This window comes from Delphinus delphis, chromosome 13 (assembly GCF_949987515.2).
Source record: "Delphinus delphis chromosome 13, mDelDel1.2, whole genome shotgun sequence".
Taxonomy (NCBI): domain Eukaryota; kingdom Metazoa; phylum Chordata; class Mammalia; order Artiodactyla; family Delphinidae; genus Delphinus; species Delphinus delphis.
The window spans coordinates 45,178,727-45,185,710 of record NC_082695.1 but is presented as its reverse complement, the minus strand read 5'-3'; the positions used below and the strand labels follow the sequence as shown (position 1 = coordinate 45,185,710).

At 33.8% G+C, this 6,984-nt stretch overlaps 1 pseudogene; it reads right to left on the bottom strand.

Moving 5' to 3' along the window:
• Positions 1-784: 784 nt before the first annotated feature.
• LOC132436684 (U2 spliceosomal RNA) lies at positions 785-944 on the bottom strand (annotated as a pseudogene).
• Positions 945-6,984: the final 6,040 nt, after the last annotated feature.

Here is a 6,984-nt window from a genome sequence, read left to right as displayed (position 1 = left end):
AAACTTTACTGTTGTTGAAGCTGATTCCCATTACTTTTTTTCTATAAAACTTAACTTCTGTTTCTAATCACCATGCTTTTGCTCATGATAGATAATCTATCTAGTGTGGATTAGTTTTCCCTTGTCTTTTAATGGATTAGTCTTTCCCTTCTTTCATTGTTGTTTTGCACTCTACACCAGCTACTGACCAGGATAGCTTCAATCTTATCAACATTATTATAGAACACTTCTCACCCTCGCCTATTTTGAATAGGTATTCTGCTCCTAGAATCAAAAACTTCCTTTCTTCTGGTTTCCTCACACTTATTTAAATAGTTGCTGAACATCCCACATTATTCTGTCCATTAGCCCAATTATGACTACACTTTATATTCATCCAGATTGGGGTCACATCATTGTACATTAAAACTTTAGGAACCCTTGCCATTTTTGTCACGTTTCACTGAACTAGTCTCCAATATAGAATCCATTTTATCATTCACATTCCTGTTTATATACATACACAAACACACATACATATAGAGAGAATGTTATATATACACATTTAAATATTAATATTTTTCTAAAAAGTATGTATGTTCAAAGAATAATTTGGAAAATATAGACTGCACAATGAAGATTTTTTCAAAGTTCCAAATCCAACCACACAAATATAACAACTATTAACATTTTTAATGTTTTTATTTTTGATAGTAGAGTCTTATTTTTTTTCCAGAGCATACAGAAAAGGTATCAAAATGTACTATTGGACAACTATATTTTTCAAGGAAGTTTAAGTAATCTAAATGAGTCTAATAGATATACCTATATGCAATGGAAATGTTCTAGGGGCTGGTAAAGTCTGTGCAAACTAAGTTATAAAGATAATTTTTGTTTACACAGGTTGACAGGAGTATCTCCAACCTCTTCTCCACTTGATCTTAGCCAAAAGGCCGAGAAGCGATCTCTCCAACCTCTACTCTATCAATCTTGCCACATTCTGTCAGAACCAATGCTTGCTTAAAGAAATCTATGAGTTTAATGTTAACCTGTTATAATAAACCCACTGACTTGAGCGGGGGGGGGGGGGAAGATGAAGCAAACAAAATATTTTCATATTTGCCTTAGAATATGTTCTTGTACTTTGATTTTTTAAAATGCATGTGTTAATATGTTATTGTGTTAGAGTTGACAATCCACTGAACATGAACTGTCCCTTCATCTCTATATTGTGTATCTTTCCTTCTCTATTCCTTCCTTATCCAAACCTCTCAGAACTCCCTTATTCCCAACTGCCTCCTAAAATAAATTCTGTGAAGAAATAGTTTCCTATTGATAAAATACTTGATTGCTTTTTAAATATCAGTTTTGTTTGCATTCTTTTTTCCTTATACAGACAAGAAAAATTTTAACAGGGGAAAATGGCAAGCCATGAAATTCTGACCTGTTATAATGTTACATGTTCTATCTTCAATCATTTCCTGAGTGATACTCAGTAATCCTCTTACTCAACTATATGCACTTCTCATAGTGCTTATTTACAACAGCCATGCTCTCTTCAACATAAAATCACATCTACCTTTGCCATTCTCAGAAATAAGAACTCTATTTACTGAAGACTGAAGTCAACTTTGCCCTCCTCTTCCTAACATAATCAGCGTATGTACATGTATGTGTGCATATTTATTTATTTATTTTTCCATCCTTTCTTCATATGTCTACAAAATGCATGTCTGGTCCTCCCCAGCCTGCTTCCAACCTGCCTTTTTCATGAAGGTCCTTGTGGTTTATCCCTGAAGAATATATGTGGCTGGGACAAGATGCAAAATAAAGCTGAAAAGCCCAGGAGCACTCAGAAGTGAAGCCAAATGGAAGTGTGGTATTTTTTATTGCAAATGGGAAGGAGAGTTTTGGCTTCTTTGCCAATTTTACAGTGGGAAATTTTAAGATCCATGAGACCTAAATCTTGCTACTAGAGCCACATCCTTTCTCCTTATTGACTCTGTCTTGACTGGCAAGATTAGGTCTCTATCTACACTCTTCTTTGCATCATTTCTATCACCTAATTATCCCATTTTACAGTAAAATCTGTGTTTCTCTAGTACAATATTCTGTCTTCATTGCATGTAAGCATATTTGGCTACTTCTAGAGCCTGCAAAAATTCATTTGATACTGATGCTACTTCCCTGTACTGATTTTTCTCCTTATTTTAGTAATCGATACCAATGGCTCTATTTGCCAACATGGTTTTGTACACATAAATGCATTAAATAAATGCATTCATGGAAGTCAATGATGAAATTATCCTTTGTCAAAAAAGGGGATAATATTAATTTTTAATTTTCTGCAGCATGTGAAAATCTTAACAACGCAGTTTGCATTTATTTGACACTCTTCCTCATCAATGTTAAACCTTAAAATCTGGCAAGAATTTATTTAATTGCTTTACTCCTTCACAATGCTAACATTTTTCCTTTGCTTCAAATTCAACCTCTGTGTGAATACTCTAATATCATGTTTGTGATAGTGTATTCATTATTTTCAAGGCAAAGCATATTTTGAGGCAGCATTAATTACTCTAAAATCAGGCTTCACATTGACCAAAATCAATGTCATAAGCTTCTTAGCTCTCCTAGTGTAATAAAAGTAAAATACACATTTCCATTAATATTCTTTAAGTATTTGGAGACAAGTACAAGTATTGATATATCCTTCCCATTGCCACTACTCCACCTATTCTTTAGGCAAAATGATTATAGTTCTCTCAAAGATTATTCACTTGACATTTTCCAGCCATTTCACTATCATAATAGCCATCTTCTTAACTTTTAATATCCTTCTTATAATGTGGTGACTAAAATTAAATTCAGTATTTTCAGTTATAATATTAATAAAAGAGGACTGAACTCTGCCCCCCTCTTTCCTCCAGCCTACAGGGTGGTGGCAGCATCCTGCTGTTACTAATTCCTGGATTGTGACAACATTTTCTGTTGTCTTTTCAGCTCGCCCACACCTATTATCCCATTTTAAATTTTCATGTGGAACTAACTAACATCAGCTGTGATCTCCTGACTGATTTCGACTGATATAAATGCAAAACAATTGTACACATTCAATAAGTCCTTAAAATAAATGTTACAAGGAAAAAATCAACAAAAATAACAGCACAACTCTGAAAACAGCAAAAGGAACAAAGTACAAAAGACACATTACAAAAGAAGAATCAACAATTCTGGGTGTTTGAAGGTAAGGATAAAGGAAAAAGAGAAAAGGAGCAAAAAGTTATGTCAATATTTTAGACAGACAAGGGAGCCCAATGTATCAATTTTTGAGCAATAGTGCAGTTTGCTTTTGGACCTTATGAAAATGAGGTGATGCTAGAAAGTTCAAGTAAGAATTGGGAGTAGATAGTTGCCAATCATTTCAGAATTAGAAAGAGAATTGAGATTTATCCATATAAAATCAATGTGCAATCTAAGATATTTTGTAGGACAAAATGAAAAGCATTAAGAACGAACCTTGGGAAAATTCAGTGGCATGCATGGGGAAAGGAAAAAGAGCTGGTGCAAAATGATACACTAATATGTGAATAAATCTTTACAGTTTACAAAACACTAATAGATACAGATGCTTATTTTGCCTTTACACACCCTGTTAAGTTGGCAGGACAGATGGCAACAGTTCTTGTTTATAAGCAAGGAAAGAAAGTGGGAGAATAAGAGAAAGAACAGCAAAAAAATGGAAATGAATAGGAAGTGAAAACAGGATAGGATATGATCATGGAGCAGGAGGGTAAAAAATTTAACTATTAACAACATTATTGCTGCTCATATTGGGAATTGAGATACTGAAGTACTGACATTACTTCTGAATTATTGGAATTAATTCTATTAATAATAATTTATATCTAAAAAGAACATTAACAGATAAGAAGGGGGTGATTAGGATGATAAATTCTTGGAAAAATGCCACATTAGTAATGACTGGTTTCAGAATGTGGAGTCAGAGGGAGATAAATATTTCCAAGTTACATTATGAATGAAATTAAAAGCTAAAATTTATATATTGGTGTACAATATTTTGCATAACAATTTATGACTATAATAGCACTTTCCTAAACATGATTTCTTTAATTGGGATCCAAAGAAATTAGTGCTGCCCAGTGGAAACTGAAACCACCAAGGAGCCAGAGGCAATTCTGAAGCTTCTGATTAGAGCAGAGGAAAAGAGGGAGGAATATCCTAGTTTATACCTTACTCTCAACTTCCAGTCTCCTGCCAGGACAGCCACTGGCCAAGCCTAGCTGGAAGCCAAGAGTCATGAAGGCTTGAGAAACACACAAGTTGCAGAGGTAAAGCTCCTGAAATAATTAGCACACCAGATGAAAGAAAGGGAACGCATCTGAAACAAATGACAGACTCTCCTGTGTATCTCATTTAATCCTATTGCAATCTCATGAGGAAGGTATTATTTCCATTTTACTAGAAAGGAAGGCTGAACAAACTGTCTCATTTTTTTCTCACTACATGTTCTGGGATGCTGCATATATTAAATTAAAATTCAATAAATATTTATTATTTCAAAACTGTTATCTTGACTTATAGTACTATTGCAATATTTATTAGTTTTCTTTTATGTTTCAGAACATGTTAGAGACATAAGTTAGACTCCAAATAACCCACTGATCTTTTCTAATAAGAACAAGTGATTAAATAAATGAAAACAAACATAGATTTTTGTGCAATGCAGTATTGGTATCCAAACTGTGATTGCAATTATTTACATTATGTGTATTCAAAATTAATTGGGATTTATTTAATTTAGTAATTAATTCTGCACTCCCAGAAAAAATGTAGCTAAGAGAAAATTATATTGAACTCTCATATATTTAGTCAGTGGCATGTTTTCTTCCTTGGTTCTGATTTATAAGTTCAAAATTTTAAGTTTCATCCTTCATTGAGATGAATTGTTTAAAGTATGTGAAATAATTTATATCCCTGCTAATGATAGTTTTAGAATGCGGGTGGGGAAATTAAATCATTCTAATTTATATTATAGATAGTCAGAAGCTAAAATGCATAAACTTGTGTATAACTAACATTTGCATAGCAACTGATGACTAACAAAACACTTTCCTAAATATCTTTTTGATCAGCAGTTATATTAATCTTTTTAAAAAGTAATCTCTATTTTTATATCTCAAAGTATATGTTATTCTTAGACATTATGTAATATTATTTAAATGTCAATTTTATTTTTTATTCAAACAGAAAGTCACAAAAATTATAATCATCCTCATCAGTTTATATAATACTTCTTACATATTATTTATCTCAGATTATTTTATTACAAATATTCCTTTCTCTGGAAGGTAATTAGATTAGTTTTCTAGAGCTGCCATAATAAATTGCCACAAACTGGGTGGCTTAAAATAACAGAATTTCTTTTCTCCTACAGTTTTGGAATCTAGACCTTTGAAATAAAGTATCATCAGGGCCACATTCCCTTGAAAGGCTCAAGGGAAGAATCCTTCCTTGACTTATCCTAGCTCTGGTGTCTCCACACAATCCTTGCCTTGACTTGTAGCTGCATCATTCCAACTCCTGCCTGTATTGTCAAATGGTCTTCTACCCTCTGTGTATGTATCTGCATATGTCCTCTCCTCTTCTTATAAAGGCACCAGTCACTGGATTTAGGGTCTACCCTAATCCAGTATGATTTTGTCTTAACTAATTATATCTGCAAAACCCTATTTACAACTCAGGTCATATTCTGAGATTCTGAGTGGACACAAATTCTGCAGGTCACATTTCAACCCAGCAGTGTAGTGATTTAAACAAGGAGGACAGGAAAACAATGATGTAAAAGAGTTCCAAGACCAGGACTGAGACTTTGCTTCCAGTCATCCATCATTAAAGCATTCCAGGAATCTATTCAAGGAAGAAAGCACCCACGAGTGATTTGAAATCATACCTGTAAAATACTTTTTTTCTAATAAGTTATATTACTACCAAAGTATCAATTAAGCAAAAGAATATAATGTCTCTTAAAACCAGTACCTACATATGCCCAAAGGGCTTGTAAAATTAGTAAGTAGTGCATCCATAATATTTTTAATTAGTATTTTTTAATTAAAAAAATTAAATCCATACAATTTCCCAGCTCACAAACGACAGCTGCAAATTTTTTTAAATTTTTTTGGCGGTATGCGGGCCTCTCACTGTTGTGGTCTCTCCTGTTGCGGAGCACAGGCTCCAGACGTGCAGGCTCATCGGCCATGGCTCACGGGCCCAGCCGCTCCGCGGCATGTGGGATCTTCCCTGAGCAGGGCACGAACCCATGTCCCCTGCATCGGCAAGCGGACTCTCAACCACTGTGCCACCAGGGAAGCCCACAGCTGCAAATTTTAGTAATTCTAGTTCTATTTTTTTTGTATATGTGGAAGTGTCTGTGTATACTTGTGTGCTTACTAAGGATCATATTCTAAATGCAAACTTATATTCATTTTCCACTTTTAATAGGGTCAGTTTTCCATAAAACTCAATACTATTTGAAGATATAATTTTATTTTATATCATCAGTGACTCATCCTCATGGGTCTGACAAAAGGTTGTTATTATGTATATGAGTTTTGTGTTTTCTACATTTTCATAAGTATTTTTGTTCCTTCTTAGAATGTACAACACTGTAAGGATGGTAGTTAAAAAGCTGGAACAAACGGGGTCCTCAATGTTATTGAGCAACTATACTAGCTCTGACCACTACCTAGACTATTGTGTGATAAATTATTTTCATCTTGTTTAAAGGACTGTATTTTGTTATAACATATTACAACAGTCTAGTCCATTTCACATGTAATTAAGTTTGCCTATTCAAAAATTCATTAAGTTGTTTTGCTAAACAAATGGGATATCTAGCTTGGGTCTACAGTTTTTCCAAGACTTTCTTCACACCCAAATAGCAGACACAATGAAAACTATCTCAGGGAAGAGCACTAAGCCTAA